The sequence below is a fragment of the Lagopus leucura genome, unplaced genomic scaffold (assembly GCF_019238085.1).
Source record: "Lagopus leucura isolate 7727_CA_CO unplaced genomic scaffold, USGS_WTPT01 Super-Scaffold_100157, whole genome shotgun sequence".
Classification (NCBI taxonomy): Eukaryota; Metazoa; Chordata; class Aves; order Galliformes; family Phasianidae; genus Lagopus; species Lagopus leucura.
In genome coordinates this window covers 22943981-22961684 of record NW_024962334.1, presented here as the reverse complement: position 1 = coordinate 22961684, position 17704 = coordinate 22943981, and the positions used below count along the sequence as shown (strand labels likewise).

Below are 17704 nucleotides of genomic sequence, written 5' to 3'. Positions count from 1 at the left end.
AGTGGCACGGCCGGGCGGAGGGGGCGGCCGCAGCGGCGCCGTGTGTCAATGTGTCCGTCCTTCACTCCTCCATTGTCTGACGCTGCCAGTGCCGCCGCCGCGCCTGCCCTCCCGGAGCGCGCACCCACCCGACAGGTGCGGGGGGCCCGCGGGCAGCGCTTCGCCCCGCGGCCGGGCGCGGTACTGGGCGGGGGGCGGAGGGGAGGCGCGGGGACGGCGCGGCCGCCGTGGCAGGTGTGGGGAAGCGCGCCCGGGCGGCCTCGTGGCCTCGTCCCGCGGCCTCGTGCGGACGCCCCACGCGGGAGCGGCCCCTCGCCCCGCTGCCGGAGCGGCGAGGGCGCGGAAAGGACGCGGGCTCGCGTGAATCTCGAAGGGAAATGGAGCGTCGGGAGCGCTCCGCGCCGCGCCTTTTGTTAGCGCCTTTCTGAAATCCCAGCCCCGAGCAGCGGCGCGCTTTGTTTCGGCTGCGACTTTCCGCTCCTCGGCCGGGGCGCGGCGTCCCGTGGGGCTGCGGGCGGCCCTGCCCCGCTCCTCGCCCTGCTCTTCTGAGGGACCTCATCTTCCCGGCAGTGGCTTTCGGAGGCGTGCGTCCTCGTCACCCACCTGACCGGCGCTTGCGGGTTATCTCCCGGCCGCTTATTACGTGTTTATTTGTGGACTATCTCTGACATACTGCTCTTGTTCTGTATTTTGCGTTTGCCTGTGTGCCTCAGTGCGTGTCAGAAGCGGTGCTGACCGGTTCCTGACCCGGAGCCGAGCACGCTCTCTGCTCTGCCGTATCTTCGCGGCTGTTCCGCGCAGTGTGATTTAACAAAGCGGCTGAGCTCCGCGTGCTTTAAAAATCGAGGGAAGACGGGGACGGCGCTGTCAGCGAGCGGCGTTGAATCAACACGTGTCACTGAGCGGGGGCTGCGTGCTTACACCGGTGCTCCGGGTTTTACAGGTTCCTTTGGCTTTTTGTGGGAGACCAAAAACACCCCGAAGGAAATGCCCTTGGCGCAGAAGTGCTTTTTATACTCTGGTCCAGAAAGATCTCCCTGTGCTGTGTAGACAGATGGCTGTCACCGGCTCACCGTGAGGGCTGAATTTGGGGTTTAAGTAGTCTTTTGTCGGTTTACTGTAGGGTGTTGATTTAACCTTCTGTGAACAAATCTTGTGATATTGTTGTGCTCTGATAATCTACTAATAAAAATAAGAGCGTGCTGGCTTCCTTTCATATACCATTAATGACGTATAGGAATATGTTCTCCTGGTGCTATAATGTTCTTACAGTTGTAGCAACTTTGTTCACAGGGTGAACAGGCAAAAGTTTTTCTTCCCTGGAAGAAAATTGGGTGGCTGAGGCTGGAAGTGCTCTTTCTGTAAGAGGAAAAGACAATATGAGGGCTGCTCTGAAAATAATGCCTCCTATTTTGCTGTGTTGGCCTAGACGTTGGTCAGAGGTAAATAGTATGATAGTGTGGCAGTAGATTGAACCTTCCTGCCAGTATTCCATCACATTGTATTGCTGTGTGACAGATGGCAGCAGAGGGACGGTCTGACAAAATGGCGTCAGGTGTGGAAGCATGTATGAAGCAAAGGTGTGGAATTGAATTCCTCCATGTGAAAACAGTTGCAGCTTTTGACACTCGTGGGCACTTGTTGAACATTTATAGAGACAAAAGAATGGATGTGAGCACAGTGAGGCAGTGGGTGGTGCAATACCGTGAAACAGTGGGTCACCTCCACTGGATGCCAATTTCTAGGAATGTGGCATTCAGGCATTTGTTCATCACATCTGAAAATGCACAGCCAATGGTGGTGCTGTGTGGAAGAAGAGTGTTTTTAGCTGAGAATTTGCTCTATCAGTCCTATTTTGCTCTTTGTATCTTTTGTAGTTTCCATGGAAATAAATAGGAGGCGTTATTTCCAGAGCAACCTGAGTAACTTAGAATGTTTCTTTCTCTTACCTATTAAAGGTTTCTCTGTGACTTCCAGTCCAGTGGTAAGCAGATATTTCACAATCTTCTGTTTATTCTTGCAATATCCTGCTGAGGAAATGAAGTACTGCTGCCTCCATTTTATGCACATTTTATTTGAAGTCTGTGGACATCAAATGACTGTTCCACAGCAGTACAGGAAGTCTGTGTCAGGGCAGGGAACTGGAACCTGAAATTGTAAGCTCTGAACGCTTGTTTTTTACTGTGTAATGTATTTGTTTTTAGATACTCTGTCAGTTTTTTACATAACATAGAAGTTGTAGGTATTGTGTAAATAATATAATAATTTCATGTTGAGAATTACAGAGAGGGAAGCAAATGTTATCCTCAGTGCAATGCCCTGTTGTTTAGGTTTCAAGCATGTATCATATATAGGAAATTCTGTATTCTCTCATCAGGTTATTTATATGTCTGATGCTTTTGGTTTGTGAAGCAGGCACAAATGGTGACGTTTTCCCCCTCCACTTTGCTGCTTCTGATGTGTGCATTTCTGCTCTTGAGAGGTGTGTGTGATGGTTATTGTGATGAATGCATAGGTGATCCTAAGCATCTGATGCTTTCTGCAACTGTGAGGAGTGAGATTAGTGCAAGAAAATAGCAAGGATTTCTTTGGTTGAGTATTAGTAACATTCCGTTTTGATATACAGGAATTTTGGGGGAATCAAGGTAGGGCAGAAAAAGCTGTTCTGTTCTTTGGAGAGTATGCTGTGAAATGGCTGTAGGGTGTGAAAGAGAAAAAGCAGATGCTGAACTTGTTTCACTGGTTTCAAGCTTTCTTCCATTCTGTCCAGTAACTATCACTTGTGCCTTGGCTTGCTTGAATTCTGGTGATTGTCCTCTCTTGCTCTCCTGCTGGCTCAGAGATCATATACCCTCTCTCTGTGCCAGATGATCAGAAACTTGCTCTGGCTCACTGCATTTTATCTAGGGAAAAATACAAGAACGAGTCAAAGAAGTATTCCCACAGCTTATTCTCCTAGCTTCCATCCTGCAGGGTCGTAGCTAAGGACCTTCTAAACACAGGGTGGTATCTTTGTTTTTGCCTTTGTACTTGATAGCCTGCAGTGGTGTTGTGGGTTGTTGTGTTTTTGGGTTTTTGTTTTTTTTTTTTGAATGTATGTAAACTGCATCGGCAGCATCCTTTTATAGTTGCATGGAAGAAAAAAAAAAAAAAGGCAAAAAATTCCCTTTTATTTGTTTTTAAACCTGTCACTTTATGGCTGCAATTATTTTTTTTTTTTTCTCCCGCATCCTAGTTCCTCTTTTGAGAGTTTATGGAAAAAATTATTCCCTGTTCACCCTTGATGGGCAGTCATGGCTTGAAAGACATGTATCATCCCACACCATTGTGGGCTTTTTTTTTTTCCCAACCTGAAGTATGAAGTCTGTGTAGTCATTCCTTTGTAATAACTGTTTCACGTGGCTCTCATGTCAGCTTTCATAAAATGGATCCTCTTTCTGCACAGCCTGTGCTGTGGGGAATCTCCTTAAAGTAGGGCTGATCCTGTGAGATGAATCTCTGCTGAGTTCTGGACCTACTGACTCCAATCCTGATAATGATATCCTGCCAAAGAGAGCAGTATCTAACAGGATTATTCATTTAGATCGTTTCAAGCTGATGCAGGTTCAAGGCTTTGTTTTGTTTTGTTGTTTTTCTTTTTTGCTAGATATATCCTCTGTTTTTTCCTCTCTAACTTTGGATATGTTACTTTTTTTTTTTTTCCTACTTGATTGGCACTGTTTAACTTCAATATCCTTAAATATTTTTGTTTGATTGTAAATGCTTTTAATTTAGGTTTATTTTGTATTTGTATCTCATGACAACTGCTGAATCTGCTTTGATCTGTCAATGCTGCTAAGACTTATTTTGTACCAAAGGTAGATTACGAAAATACCTCAAAGATATTTGACTGAAAGCTGCTATGGGCTGGAATGCATGATATATACTCAAACAGAATAGCTAGATCTTTGAAGGGCAGTGCATTCCTATAGCTGGGGTGTACCCCGAGATGTGGACAGAGATGTCTGCCTGCTACCAATTCCCTGTGGCACCTTGCACAAAGTTAGACCTTCTGTACACTTAGAAACTCAGGAGCAAATCCCAGCACTTAAATCTAGCTGTATCCAAAACATGGCAAGGTGAGACTGGCGCTTGCTTAATCCTGTCTTGAACACCAACTGTTGGGAAGTATTCTCAAGCATGTGGGACAGAATGAAACCAAAATGTGCTAACAGACTTTCTGATCTGAACTATTGGATGTATTTTCCAGCTCTGGACAGAGCAATGCAAAAGTATCAGGTTGAGACTTGAAGGTTCATGTGCTGGTATAATCCCTTTTGACAGGGTACATTAGTGTGACTTGGAGAGTCTGGTGATGGTTTGCCCTTAGACCTGATATGGCCGAGCAGAGCCAGCCCTGGTATTTTTGCTCCCATAATACAGGTAGCATAGCTACCATCTTTGTAGAGGTTTCTTTTGGAAAAACTTCTCATATGTTTGCTTGTGTTGGCCATGAAATGCATTTTTTTTTTTAATATATGCTTTTATTTCTAGGTGTATCTGTAATTGCAAATCGTGCAAGGTCAGCCCATGTAGTCTTCCCTTGGGTACGGAGTGTACATAGAAAGGATTTTGAGATGCACAAGTGAGGTGATGATAAGAGCAGTGTGTGTGTCATGGATAAATACACACTGCCTGGATAAAAGATTCTTATAAAAAAATAATCAAAATGCTTTCAGTTATGTGTACCTCCTATTGCATTTATATAATCTACAATTATATAATTGACAATCAACAATTGTTTGGCATTATACCAAACTAATTTCTCTACTTTGGATTGACTCAGTTGTTTCCTCTGGGTGGACCTGATATATCATCTGAGCAAACTGTGTATATCACTTTTTAATTTTTATTATCCAACTTACAAGGTTGGTTTTTGTAGGTTTTTGGGGTTTTTTTGTTTTTTTGTTTTTTTTTTAAGAGAAAGTCAGCCTTTAAGTAATTTGTTTCATATATATGTATATATATTTTTTCCCCAGGTGGGTAGAGTCTTTAATTTTATTCCACATGTAACGAACGATATGCTGAAAAGCTCTGAATTACATACGAGGGTTATGTATATCAGACAGACAGCAAAGCATCTTTTGTAAAACTAAGTTCTTTCCCACTTAAGCTCTACACCTGATGCCTTGTGAAGCAGTTATGGGATACCACAGCTTCTGTAGGAATAGATCTGTGATGCGTTTTCACATTGGTGCTGCTAAAATAAATTCAGAATTCTAGAGATTTAAAGTATGATTATGTAAAACTGAAATACATTTCTGTGTAGAAGAACAGTGAAGAACAAAGTCCTTGGAACCTCTGTGTGCACCCAGACGCAGGGTAAAGACTCCAAGTTGTTTTCTCTCAGTCACCTTTTATGTGATGAAGAGTGGTGAAGATTATTTAAACTCTGCTTACATATTAGTCATCTCTAGAGGGCTGTACCTTGCAGGCCTGAGGTGACTGTTTAGGATAGATGAGCAAAATTATGTATTGAATAGGCATGTGCTATTAAGTTCTGATTATTTTGAGAGAGACTTTCATTTCTCAGTTTTTCTGTTCTCGTTTGTAGTGGAATTGCTAAGTCACAGCTTGAACCACTGATTGAGCACCTCATGTGAAAGGGGGGCCAACCCAGGGCAGCTCAGGTGCATGCAATATTGCTTCTGAGTAACCAGCAGGGGTGGAGTCGGGATCCACCCCTTCCCCAACCTGACTTAAGGGCTGGCAGTGGAGGCAGGGGTATCTCCCTGTTGATTCTTGTGTACCTGAGGCTTTCCAAGGGTAAGCAGATTCTTTCCCTTGTTTCTATGTCTATGGCTGCTGTACTGAGTATAACCTCACTTGTTGCAGCCTAGGATTTGCTATTCCTCTGTCGTGGCTGCGCTTACAGCCTGTGTTACTTTATTCTTCCCTTTCAGATTTAAGAGTTCTTAGGTTTGTGTTGTGCATCTGGTAATAAGCTGCTGTTATGTTTGTCTCACTGCCTAACCCTGGAGGTAAAAAAAATTCCATTCTGATTATGTCATCTATAGTGAATTTCATCTGTGAACTGCCCTGGTTACCTATTAAAGATTGGATTTGATTACTGATATCATTTCTTTTTCCACTTGATCCGTTGTGATTAAATAGGAGTTCTCCACTCAGCTGTTACGGTATGATCTTGTTAGTTTAACATAGCAATTATCTCTTCAAGGGTGACTAAAATACTCAAGGTTCACTCAGTGGTATGTCAAAAGAAAACTGACGAATGGGACAGTCTATTGCTTTTCCCTATAGAAAGCAGTGTGTGGAGCGTGGTGCCTGAAAAGCCTTTTGGCCTCACTGTGCCATGCTTAAAGCAAAGCATAGATCTTGTAGAAGGCTGCAGAGGTCAAAGCTAGTCTAAAGTAAAGCAAGAGTCAAGTGACCAGAGAATAAGTGCAGTGATGTGGTGCTTGTACTTAAAGCAGCGTAATGTATGTGGAGTCTCCTGTATGCCATAAAGCTGAGAGCAGAGTGAAATACTCAGATTTCGAGGAAGAAGTATTAACATTGACTGGTGTAACAGCTCTGACGGTCTGTGAAGTGTGGCTGCATGCTGCAAAAATGGGGCAGTCCTGTTTGTAGGTAGCAGAAGAATCTGTCTGGTCACAGTTTTGCCATGGGGTGGATAAGGCAGGGAATCCCTGGTACACCTCCTAGGCTGAGGGAAGCAGTTGGGAGGTGAGTGGGGCATGAGCAGGCATGGAAGCTGGAATGTTGGTAAGGGCTGGTATATATGGTAGGTAGCAGCTTTGTTCCTGTTGTCTTACTCCCACTCAGTCTCTAGGAATGCCTTTATCACCAAGAATGTTTGAACGTAACCAAAAAGCTTCCTCTGTATAAAATACATTATATCATATTTTTTTTTTAAAGTAATGTTTTGTTTTTCAAATTCCTGGAAAGCAGGAAAACATTTCCAAGAAACTTCTTAGTAGTAATTCCTACCATAACAGTGACTCTGTAACAGCTGTTTGTTTCTATGCTTCTTAGAGCTTTTAAATTAGAAATGTGGTTTAGGAGCAGTGTTTGCATTGAGGTTGTTCTACACAGTATTTTAAATTGATTATTTCATATGTAGGCGTGTTTTGGAGTCTTGTAGAAGCATTTGCTCTGTGTTGAGTTACTCCTAATGTCAGTTGCAGACATTTTGTACAGCAATTGTTTGCAGTTATTGCAGACTCATAGTAGCAGACAAGATTATTGCTTTCAGCCAGCTGTAAGAAGGATGGATTATCTCTGGTGAGCATTAGAATTGAGGACAGACAGGACGTGCAAGGAAAAATGCTCAGTACAGTCTGGAACAGAAAGGTCAGTTGGGGGAAGAAGCAGGAAACCTCTGATGTCTCAAATCGCAGTGAGCTACACCCTTCTGCAACTCCTTCAGCTACTCCAGATGAAACAATTAAATACAGCTTTGGGGTTGCAGTTCCTTGTAATAACCACTGTTTCATGTGCTTTGGTGGATTTTGTTCTTTTTGAGGTATGTTTTCATGCAGAAAAAGAGGTTTAAGCACCTCAACAGTTCGTAATTTGCAGGCTTAAATGGTCCCTTCCTTTTAGCTTTTCTTTCTATGAATAAAGTCCTCTGCTTCTCTAGAAATGGTCCACTGAAGTTATTCTTCTGATAATGCATAGGATGTGAAATCTTAGCAGCATGATATTGAGCAGTGGTAGGCAGAGGGCTACTCACTTGTTTGCCTTTAAAGTTAGATAAACAAAATATATTTGTTGTTTTAAATGGTTGAGAAGAGCCCTTTAGAAAAGAAGTGGAAATTACGAGATGCTGCTCGGTCTGCAGCCTTTTCTGTGTTAGCCAACACAGACAAAATTAGTTTGGTCAGAAGATCAGCTTGGGAGTTTAATGCCTTCCATGGGTTACCTCTGCCTCCTGGGTGCTGCTCCTTTCCCCATTTCCCTGTTTTGTGTTAAACAGCTGCTGACAAGTTCTTTGATCAAAGTAGGTTTGCATTCTGATCTGGTATTTGTCAGGGGTACAAAGGTGGTGTTGTGGCATGAGGAGACTGTCTCCATGACTGAACAGGTCTACACTTTGGGGATTGTAGCAGCAGATCACTTTTTAAAATTAGAAAATTCTCCTTTGTCTTTTTTCCTCTCCCTCGTAGTGTAATTGATGCGGTGGCTTTTAACTGTTTGGTTTGTTTTGGAGAAGCTTCTATTTCTTTCATTAGGTCATGAGGTGTAGCACTGAAATGTGGTGTGTGCTTGTTTTTCATTGAAAGTTAATGTAATTCATAGAAACTTTTCTAGATGTCTGAAATCCATGTTGAGGAGCCCTGGGTTAATTGGTCTGTCTTTATGAAGTCCTCAGAGAAACAAGCCAAGCCTTTCATCATCTTTTTTCAATTCAAGGCAAGAAATCCTTTAGCTATCTCATTAAGAAGCCTTCTAAATTCTGAGCGTCATGCTTTCCTGTAGGAAATCAGCTGTACAAATCTAGTGTAACTTTTATTCACATTCACTTCCACATGCGTTTCAGAGGGCTGGAGCACCTCTACTATGAAGAAAGGTTGAGGGAACTGGGATTGTTTAGCTTGGAGAAGAGAAGGCTCTGGGGAGACCTCATTGTGGCCTTCCAATACTTGAAGGGATCAGGTAAACAGGAGGGCGGATGGCTGTTTACGAGGGTGGATACTGATAGGACAAGGGGGAATAGTTTTTAATTGAGACAGGGGAGGTTTAGGTTACATATTAGGAGGAATTTTTTCACATGGAGGATGGTGATACACTGGAACAGGTTGCCCAAGGAGATTGTGGATGCTCCATCCCTGGAGGCATTCAAGGCTGGATGTGGCTCTGGGCAGCCTGGTCTGGTGGTTGGTGACACTGCACATAGTGGGGCATTGAAACTAGATGGTCATTGTGGTCCTTTTCGACCCAGGCCATCCTATGATTCATTTTCATGTATATGCCTACAGATATACACCCAGTGGAATATTCATTATGCCACCTGCAGAAGTAGGTTGCCGATGTTGGTCTTTCTACTGCATGAAGGGTGATGCTCGAAACAATAAAATAGATTTCCCTATTAATAGTGTCAAGTACCATTGTGCCGAACTGACACCGATACAGGTCAAACAACTGCAGACCGGATGCACGCTGCTGCTGGAGGAAGCAGTGCTGGCTAGCGTGGTTTTTGCTCATTCAGAAAGTTATTAAACCTGTTCCTGTGATTGTGATGCAGGGGTTAGAAATGAGTAACTCTTGTGCTAGCTGTTGGTGGCAGGAAAGTGAGCTGGGTGTGGGTGGGTGCTTGTGGTCTCACGCTGAGCCCATTCACTGGGAATGTTTGTGGTGAAGTGGTTGTGAAACTTCTTAGCACACAGTGGAAATTCTGTGAATCACTTGAGAAATACAAGCAATGAAGTTTACTGATTTACCTATAGAAGTGACAGTATGCTATTAGCAACTGCACTGTTGTTAACCTTGACTGTATACTGAAACTCCAGCTCTGTCTGAGATTCTTTTACCTGTTGCTGAGCTGTGGATTTTCTTGTGGACTGTAAATGGGCAGATGTGAACTCCTGTAGAGCTGTAGAGGCGGATGAAAGAAGCTGGAAACTTATGCCCCAGTCCCTTTGATCCAGTTCAAAAAGCTGAAGCCTGTTTATGGAGGACTGCATTAGATCTTACCCAAAGGTTGACAAGCAAAATATTTTAGACAAACTGTTTTCTAGAAATGTTTACTTTTTTCTACTGATAGTGAAAAGAGCCAAGAGTTGCAAGGTCACACTTAGATGTTCATTCTTGGTTATTTTTTTACTTTTGAGGTCTTACTGTTGGCTGCTCAGTCAGGAAAGTGGGTATGGGTTTGGTGACTGCCTGGTGAGGTGATCAACAGTGAAGTAGGTGCTGGTCCTCACACGTAATGGCATTGATTTCCTTGTGTTTTGCTCCAAGCAGAGCTGGCAGCTGTGGTGTGTGGACGTAAAGCAGCTTCAGGAGCAGCTGCAGTGTCATTGTTCCTGTCCTCAGCTGGGATTTTCTGTCTATATGGTGGAATGGGGTTTTATATCTGACAGCATGCTGGTTCATGGGTGGAAATCCCTAGCTGGCTCAGTGTGGTATTTGTGTGAAGCCAGGATGAGTAGGATTGAATTGTAGAGTTCTATTTGATAGAGCAAAATTGATTATTTCTTCCCAACACTTCAGGTGCAGTTTGGGGAGCTGTTCCACAGTCACAGCTCTCAATTCATACTATGTACAGAAGCCACTGCTTTGTGACTGTGCTTAATTCTAAAGTTACTCTGAAGTAACTTTAAGACACTGCCTGCAGCTTTGAATCACCTGATTGTAATTACGGAATGTCTCCTGAACGATTCTTTTTGAGGAGCAAAACTATCAATACACATAGCATTCATAGTTGTCACTGTAATGCATAGTGACATTTATGTCCAGATACAATGTGGGGAAAAAATTTGAAAGGAGAATCTGAACTCTTGAAATGAGAGAAGATGAGGTGCCAAGACAGACCTCCATCTGTTCTGATGTGTGAGCAGTTGGTGTAGGTGTGTAGATCTGTGTTTTTAATGAAGGTAGAAACATAACTGAATTGCTCTGACTTCTCATTATGTTGTTTTCTTCTTTAAAAAGGGCTCTTGTCATAGATCTTCATCATTTGAATGCCCAATACCAGAGGCCTTCTGGAGGGAGAAGAAAAAATTCTGAAGCATGAGTAGGAAGCCTATCCATCTCTGTGTGTACTCTGCCTTTCTCTCTATTTTGAAAGCTTGAGAGGTTGCTTGAATTTGGTTTTCCTTTAGATTGGTTTGGCATATTTTTATTTTGTGAGTTTGTTTTTGCTCTTTAATCTTTATATATTCTTGTGACGCTGACATCAATTCTGAAAATTGAGATGTCACAATGCTAAGACTGACATCACATGGAACGGTAGGAGAAAGAGGAACTAGAGTAAAGCTGCCTGCAAGTATGTATTTAACATTGGTGTGCTTCTGGTCTTTTCATAATGAAAACTATCAATTTAAATGTGTTCCTTCTTAAAAGAAACAAGTTTATAGCCTCTTACAAAATTAGTAATACAACATGCTAACTCATGTCAGTTCTCAGCACTGGAGCATGTTGTCCAGCTTGGTGGTACATGTCCCATCTCTGGAGACAGTCAAGCTCTGAGCAACCTGATCTAGTTGTAGGCGTTCCTGTTCTTTGCAGGGGAGTTGGACTAGATCACTTTTAAAGAACCCTTCCAACTCAAATGATTTTATGATTTGCTTGTAATTTTTGTTGTTTTCCTCTCTCTCTGGCCTTACTGGTTTGTCACCTAGCTCACTGTGCTTCTGATGTGTAGTATTCCCAAGCGGATTATTCTGCAGTGGTGGTTTAACTCTTGCCCTATGCTTTTATGGGTTTAAGGGACAGCCTTTCTTGGAGTAATGTTATGAAGCTATGTGGGACAGATTATCCCTGTAACTTTCCTGACAATGCCTGATTTACAAACTGAGACAAGTTGGCCTTTGTTCCAGAGTCTGGTCCCTGAAAGTGGCCTGTGGTAGGTGGATAGGGTGAGTTGTTTTGTTGTTTTCTGTTGTTTTTAATATATATTGTGTATAGAAATAAACGGATAGGAGTGCTGTTTGTTTTCAGTTAATACATTTGTCACACTTGCAGCAATTTTCAGTGTAGGAGGTTGTATCATCCTTGTGCTTGATAGCCTATCTCTTGAATGGCCTCTTCCATGAATTCATCTTAAGAGCTTTAGAGTTTCTGCACACAGCAGAAGAAATTATGTTCTGAAGTAAGATTGAGAGCTCTCGGCTGCCAACTTTTGTAGGATAGCACCTGCTGTGACCCTCTCTACTTTAGTTTCTTCTGTCATTTTTCTGACCTGCCAAGGGTAACAGGGTTATGTAGGCGCTCTGTATCTCACTGTTGCTGGGTGATGTTGCCATAGAATTAGCTTAGCTAAGACTGCAAGGATTGTATCAATCTGCCTGAAAGCCAGTTATCTGTTTTCATATGGAAGGTGCCTGGATGTTTAGTGCTTGTGTCACCCATTTAGGAGTTCAGTGATCCCTGCAATAACTGTGTGCTGTGGGGTCAGTCAGCTGGGAGGAGGAAGTACCCCAGGGAGCAGGAGGTTTTGGGGATGCAGTGATGCAAGTCCGTTACAGGCTTATTTGCTGTCCAAGTGAATGCTGTTAACAGCATTAGTTGCTGTGTTTGGAATAGCTGACATGGTGCAAAGCGTTGTGCGTTTCTCCTGCTGGCTCTTGGTGCCACCTCTTTTTAGCAAGAAATGCCTGAATTCATGTATCTGAAAGCTCATTCGCTACCCAAAGTCTTGTGTTAACTTGGTGAACTACTTTTCTTCTAAAAACTTTGAAGAAATAATTAGGGAATTATATATTAAAACTTCAGTTGTTGCTGAAGCTGAGGCCTTTACCACTTGCAAGTCTGAAAGAGGTGCCGACTATTAATACATCCTTCCTCCGATTACTGTATTTAGTCCATGAAATACTATACTGTTAGCAGCTGGGAGGCATGGCTTTCTGCAGAATTGACACTTGGCATTTATTTATGTATTTAATTCCAGCCCTCATTGTGTTGACAACAGCTTTGGAGTTTTCAAATCCTGCAATGCTGTATGTTGCAGGTGCTGATGGGCTCCTGGGCTCTCACTGCTGCTCAAAACTGTAAGACAGCAAGAGAGAGAGAACCACCACGTCTCTGATTTGACCGTTGTGATTGTTGAGCTGTATGAGTAGGGTTGACATAGAAAATTCAGCTGCCACCATGCACTAAAAAAGAGAAACAGGGTGGACTTGAGTGGAGGACTGGCTCTGCATGTGACAAATCTGCTCTTCTTGGACTTGCCTTCATTACCAACCTGTTCTTACATTGTCTTGTGTCTGACGAGCCTCATGCTAGCAATGAAGCTTCTCTGATAACTTTTCAATGTGATTCTGCAGTATACTTGTAGATTTTGGTTTGTTGCAAATTAGACTGTTGGTGCAAAGGAATGAAATAGTGTGGCTCCAGTGAATGGTTGTTTCTCAGTGTAATGTGAACAACAGTACAGCTTTCTCTACTAGACATTGCTTGGAGAATTGAGCTAATTTGAGGCAGCAGTGCCTTTGTAGCTATGTTTTTGCCGAACTTCAACTGGGCTATCTTTCCTTCAGCAAAGTCATTACAGTGACTATTGAGATGGTTCTATTTCTCCAAGACAAATAGCACGGCCAGTGCTTCTGTGAATTGATCAGTCCTGGTTTAACATCTACTCAGTCCACTGAAAATGGAATCTTGCATTAAAGCAAACAAACAAAATACTGGTTAACTTTGGAGAAGTATTACGTTCTGCTCATTTTCTATGTTAACCTGATTCTAATCTCTGCCAATCCTTTTTTATCCTATATTTTTCTGCTGGCAAGCTTTGAGTTGGATGAATACCATCACCTTAAAATTGATATTCAGATCCAAAGTGATCTGTAGCAATACATCATCTCTGTTTTCTTGGGAGTACTTGAGTTACAAGCACAGCAGTGGGGGGGAGCTCTCAACTCAAAAGCTCCCATAATACCTTACTCAGAACTGTATTTGACTCCTAGCTGCTGAAAGAAGCCTTGTTACTGAAAGATAACTTTTTTTGTGTGTGTCAACCCAAGTATATGATTTCATTTGCTTGACTTGTATTTTTACCTGTCAGTGATTAAGAATCTTTTTCTGTTCTTTTTGACTGTGCCATGGCTTGTGCATATTACATGTGGCTGCTGATGACACAAACCATTTCCTTAGTGGTTCAATTTGCAATTCTCTGACTTTGTGGAGTACTTTGGGGGTGCTTCACTGTGGGAGGTTTCTACTTTGTTTTCCCCTCTTTATTCAACTGAGCAGCTTCTTTAGACATTCTTGGTTAGTGACCAAATAAAAGCCTGCAATACATGCACTGGATACATGCACTGTGTTGTGTATTTAATTCAGTCTGTGATTGTGAGTTAATTAGCAGCTGTGGGGCTCCTTGGGTTTTTTCTCTGAGAATATCTCTGTGTATCCCAGTTCAGCAGTTAGGTGATCTGATTTATGCAAATTCCAGTGAGCTTTGTCTTCTCATTTTTTTTGCCTGCATTTCTGTAGTTGTCAGCTGGGTAACTAATCACAGATCACACAGAATTCTTGACTGGGCTATTTTTTGCATGAGTGCAATTCTTTATTTTTTTCTTTTTAATGTGATTTCATTCTGTTCTGATACTTGTTTCATTCTGCAGCAAGTACTCAACTAGTAGAAAACAAGTTCCAGTTGCTCTTTGTTAAGTCTAATGGAAGAGAGGAAACAAAGAAGAAACAAGTGCTTTTATGGCAGCGGGTGCTTACTCTGGTGTGGAAAAACTCTGTCCTGTGATTTAAAATGAAAAAACCAAGGCAAGTCTTCAGAGCTTCTGGAAGGCTCTTTTGGGAAAGGCAGAGTGCACTCAGTGCTCTTGTAGAATACCTGCTACAACACTATATTAAGAATGCCAAACATGATATCTGCTGTTAACTATGGCATGCTTCCAAGTATGAGATTAAAGGTCAGAATCTGGTTGCTTCAACTACTGTAATATCGTAAGCAAAAATAATCCGTAGCAGAAGATGTATTTTCCTGCAATAAACATGTGGATTAACAGTGTTGTTTTACAAATAAATACTGAAACAGGAGGTGGGTAAGCAGTCACACAACTGTAAGTTAATTATTAATCCCAGCCTGTAGCCATTAAGATCATACTTGGAGTAAAGCTGTGGGGGAATTTTGAACTGGCTGGGGCCTGGCTCCTGCTTTCCTGGTTCTTTGTAATGAGTGAGGTCCTTGGGATAAAGGCTTCCTCAATGCTGTAACTTTAGTGGTGGTCTTTGCAGGCAAAGTATCAAGATAAAGCCTGCAGCTCCCAGCATGGCTCTTTCACCTCGTGGTTGAAGTTACAGCCCTTCAGGTATGTAGTCCTTTTGAAAAAGAGAATTATGTTGTAGGAGTGGAGGCAAGAGTAGGAAAATGATGATGAAGCAGTACAAGTCAGCCCAAATCAAGAGAACTTGTGGAAAGGCAGCAAGTGCCTCTCCCTTAGGGCTGAGACACAGTTGTGATTAGCAAGGGAAAAGAGGCTGAGGAGATGTTTCTGTAGCCCATCTTCTTTCACATCCTCTGCACGTGGGACCTTGGAATCAGCAGGCAGAGCCTTTTGTTTCCTTACTGTGTCAGTGTGAATTTCAGAAGAGTATTGCTGCTGCTGTGTTCCTGGCAAGCTGCCATCCGGGCTCAGGTGTAAGCTCAGTGCTTCTTCGTGCTGACCACGTCCAGGATACGTGGGCTCCCAAGGTGAATTTCTCACAAGGGTGACAACCATGTTAGAGCAGTGAAGGCGCTGTGGTCGCGAGGTGAGCGCGTGGGTTGTGGGGTTGGTGTTATGTGCTCCCACCCTCCTCTGCCACCTGCAACTGCTGTGAAACACTCACAGAGAAATCTCATCAGGGGCTGAGCATCGCAGTGGAAAGTGGGAAGCCTGACAAGGATTTGGCAAGACCTTGAGGCTGCGTTGTTTCCTTCTGTCCTAATGTCCCCTTACATGCTTTGTTCCTCTGCACTGCTGATGATTTAAGGGCTTTCTACCTTCAGGTTCTGTCAGCTCACCCCTGCTGCCTTCCCAGCAGTGAAGGGAGCTGCTTGTTTGGGCACGAGTGTCAGCCCTTCTTCCCTGCTGCTGGAGTGAGGTATTTAATTGGCTTTTAATGTATCTGTAGTCTTGTTGCTGAAAGAAAAAAGAAAAAAAAAATCTAAGCCTGAGGCTTAATGATGAGAAGGTGAAAATGCGTAATTGCTTTCCTGGATGAAGAAGACCCAGTAAAACCTCTTAATGTCCCGTATGGAAAGGCTTGACCTTAATTTTTTTTTTAAAAACAAAAATATTACCTTTATGTGGTGGTGTTTTTTTTTGCTGATATGTGGCATGATGTCTGTCGGGGAAGTTTCACTGCTATGAAGCAACTGATTTTGAATTCATCATGAATGTGTTCACATTTGAAGAATCTCAAGTGATTCTGAAATTTTTGTTCAGGTGTGAAATGGTGCTTAGAAAAATAGATTTAGTTGGATAAAAATTTACAGTATTTATACGTTCAGTTTGAGGTATGTATTTCCAAGACCAAATGTTTTCAGTATTACAGCTTGGCAGAAACATCAGCCCTATTGAGGCTTTAAATAATTGAGGAGTCAATCATCGTAAGAATTTCCCTGTGGCATGCATAATTCTGTTGCAAGGGTTGTTCAGTTATTAAAACTTCTGTATCACCAACTCTTGCAACTTGAGCGTTTCTTAAGTATGAATCTGTTTTGTAGGAGGCTCTCAAGGAAAGTGGGAGTGCAGTTTGAGAAACTGTTTAAAGTCAAATCATTTTTAATTTTTGATTGACTTTCATAGCTGCAAGTCTCAGACCTGTTCTGACTGGTACCAGGCTGTCTGATAGCAGTGCTATCCGTGTCCTGCTTCTTAAACACTGGGAAGCTGGATGTGCAGTTTGAACATGAATTTTCTGCTGGAGATTTTCTAGATGCAAAAGAGAATGAACAGTGAAATGGCTTCTGCAGAGCTTCTCCCATCTGCTGTAGCAGAGTGGAGTCTGTAAGAAGTAGGGTAAGGAGCTGTCATTTCCACATCTGTTGCTCTATTTCCTGCTAACAACTGATACAAATCATAGAGGATGTTTGACTTCAGGACAGCAGGATGAGTGTTTGAGGTTTTCTTTTTTGGCAGTGTTTCCATCCTACCCTTATCCATCCTTATTGAATCTATGCCTCAGAAACCATTCTGACTTACCTAGCTGGCATTTCAAAACTTGCCTTTGCTTTGAGCTATCCTGTATCTTTCAAAAAGTAAAACATATGTAGAATTTCAAAGTTTCTGATTGCAAGGTTTGAGAACTATATGACATCAGACATGCTTAATGTGGTACTATCAAATGCAATGCTCTGTGCAGATTTTACGCTACCATGCTGAACTTACAGCTTTCAGCCATCACTTCAGAGTTGGTTATCAGTGTATCCCTGGTTATTTGTTGGTTTTTTTTTTGTTTTTTTTTTTTTCATTGCATTCACTTCAAATTTTAAATGATCATTCCAGGCACCTGTTGTGGAGGCAGCAGCTCTTCAGAAGTTGCTCGCAGTACCTGGTGTCATTTGCACTGGAGATTGGTTCTGGGCTTGTAGAGATCACTGGGTTCATTTTGCTCAGGCTCATGTTCCTGCTGCCTCTTGGTGACTGTGCCTTTGCTCTTGCTGGGCCAGTGCCTTAGGGAGTGCCTTATAAAGCCTGACCCTCACTCAAACAGATTAAAGCACAGTGTATTTAAAGCTAAATATAGAAGGCAGAGCTCTCATTCCTAGTAATTAACTGTTCAAGAGTCTCTTCTGTTGCGCTGACCTCTAGTCATTTAGTCTGCCCCAAGTGGCAACTCTTACATTAACTGCTTTTTCCTTTTTCTCTCTTGTTCCCGGATGTCCTAAAGGTCGTAATTTTTTATTAATTATGAACAGTTTTAAAATCTGATAGCCTACCTTAAGCTGTGTACTACTCTTCAAGCAGTTTAAAAATACTCTACATCAGAAGTGGTCGAGAAGGCCAGTGGCGTCCTGGCTTGTCTCAGGAATAGTGTTGCC

General features: G+C 42.5%; 1 protein-coding gene across 1 annotated transcript in view; it reads left to right on the top strand.

The window, feature by feature from the left end:
- Nucleotides 1–30: 30 nt before the first annotated feature.
- The window catches only part of BZW2 (basic leucine zipper and W2 domains 2), a 51786-nt gene continuing 34112 nt past the window's right edge, over nucleotides 31–17704 (top strand). Inside the window, exon 1 of the mRNA XM_042888266.1 lies at nucleotides 31–135. The gene's annotated coding sequence lies outside the window, so the exon portion shown is untranslated. The remainder of the gene's footprint in view (nucleotides 136–17704) is intronic.